Raw genomic sequence first — 2,231 nt, forward strand, 5'->3', positions numbered from 1 at the left:
AAAAAAAAAAAAAAAAAAAAGCTTAACAACATTAGTTATTAGGGAAATGCAAATCAAAGCCACAAGGAGGTATGTTTAGGGTGACCAGATTTTAACATTTGTAAAGCAGGACAACATGGGGGGGGGTGGGGCAGGGCCTGACAATAATGCAAACTTTGATAAGAAGTTCTCGATAACCTAGGGTGACCAGATGACCTGATTGTGTGCAGGTTCTCAAATTTTCTTGACACATCAATGAAAGAGAAAATATCTATGTCCTGCCAGGTTGAATCTGAGCAAGGGATCTGTGTCCATAATGTCTCTCTCATCTATCTACCAAGTCCCCTTGTTGTTAAAGGAGTAAGGGGTCATAGAATATTTTCTTTGAAGACTTTTCCTTCCTGTTGAGAGGCAGCCATGAAAAATGCTGATGAAGTGGAAAGAGATGGCTGACAGATATGACTGATTGCTAGAGAACTACTCTATTGCTCTTGTGAGTAAATACACAAAGTTCTCAGACTCCTATGCGCCTGCCATTAAATTTCTGCAGCATTCTGCACTGGTCATTAACCAAAAATTGGAAATCAAGTACATAGATTCCACAGACTTGGAGCCAAGCACCTACAGGAAGAGTCTGTGTGCTACCATGAAGCTTGGCATAATCTCTACAGTGTTCATGGAGTGTTGGTTCCAGGATTTGGTGTTCAAGGAACAGAAGGAAAATTTCAAGCAATTTCGTGAGCTAGGAAACAGAAAAAGCTTTTTGGGGATGTGTGTTTAGGAATGCAGTTGACAGTGGTTGAATTCTCAAGAAATGTGCTAGAATGGCAAGATGCTAATTCTATGGAGTTTGATCCTAAAATCAATTATTCTGTGGTCACAGACATGCCAGAACACAATCATGGGCAGATGGGTGGAACCATGAGGCTGGGCAAAAGGAGAACTTTGTTCCAGAACAAAAACTCCACCATGAGGAAACTATGGAGATCCAGACTAGATGGAAGAGAGGCACTATGACAGATGTGCAGTAAATCCTGTCTTGAAAAACTGGAAGAGCAAGGCTTGAAGTTTGTTGGCCAAGATGCTGAAGGAGAGAGAATGCAAATTGTGGAGATGGAAGAGCATCACTTTTTTGTTGGGGTGGAGTACCACCCTGAGTTCCTGTCCAGATCTATCAAGCCCTCCCCACCCTACTTTGGCCTCCTCCTGGCCTCCATGGGGCAGCTCCCGCATTACCTCCAGAACGGCTGCCAGCTCTCACCAAGGGACACCTATAGTGACAAAAGCAGAAGTAGCTCTCCTGACTCTGAAATCACTGAAGTGAAGTTTCCATCAATAAATCATGACTCATCTTATAATGGGTGATTCTTTAAGAGAGCCTTTAAACTTTGCAGCTTTGATTTTACACTCTGCTTTGGACACTTCCTTTCAATTACGGTTTTTTTTTTTGTTTTTGTTTTTTTTTGTAGAGACAGTCTCACTCTATCGTCCTAGGTAGAGTGCTGTGGCATCACACAGCTCACAGCTACCTCCAACTCCTGGGCTTAGGTGATTCTTCTGCCTCAGCCTCCCAAGTAGCTGGGACTACAGGCACCCACCACAATGCCCGGCTATTTTTTTTTGTTGCGGTTTGGCTGGGGCCAGATTTGAACCTGCCACCCTCAGTATATGGAGCCGGCGCCCTTTTTTCTTCTCAGTAGATGCCTAGTAATGGGATTGCAGGATCAAATGGAAGGTTTACATTTAGCACTTTGAAGATTCTTCTTATGTCTTTCCATAAAGGCTGTATTAGTTTGCCATCACACCAGCAGTGTAAATGTGATGATCCCTTCTCTCCACATTTATGCCAGCATCTGCAGCTTTGGATTTTGTGGGCTATTTCTTACTGGGTGGTTTTGATTTGCATTTCTCTGATGATTAGGGATAATGAGCATTTTTCCATATGTTTGTTAGCCATTCATATGTCTTCCTCAGTGAAGGTTTGGTTTATGTCTCTTGGCCAGTGATAGATGGGGTTGCTTGCTCCTTTCTTTTCTTACCTTTTTGAGACAGAGTCTCACTATGTTGCCTTCAGTAGAATGCTATGGTATCACAGCTCACAGCAGCCTCAAACTCTTGGGCTTAAGTGATCCTTTTGCCTCAGCCTCCCAAGTAGCTGGGACTACAGGCACCCACCACAATACCTGGCTCTTTTTTGTTGTTGTTGTCATTGTTGTTTTAGCAGGCCCAGGCCAGGTTTGAACTTGCCAACC

At 43.3% G+C, this 2,231-nt stretch overlaps 1 pseudogene; it reads left to right on the top strand.

Annotated features, from left to right (window-relative positions):
* The first annotated feature begins 198 nt into the window (after nucleotides 1-198).
* Nucleotides 199-1,344, top strand: LOC105887688 (annotated as a pseudogene).
* The last annotated feature ends 887 nt before the right edge of the window (nucleotides 1,345-2,231 follow it).

The sequence above is a fragment of the Otolemur garnettii genome, unplaced genomic scaffold (genome assembly GCF_000181295.1).
Source record: "Otolemur garnettii isolate 467f Iridium unplaced genomic scaffold, OtoGar3 scaffold00105, whole genome shotgun sequence".
Taxonomy (NCBI): Eukaryota; Metazoa; Chordata; class Mammalia; order Primates; family Galagidae; genus Otolemur; species Otolemur garnettii.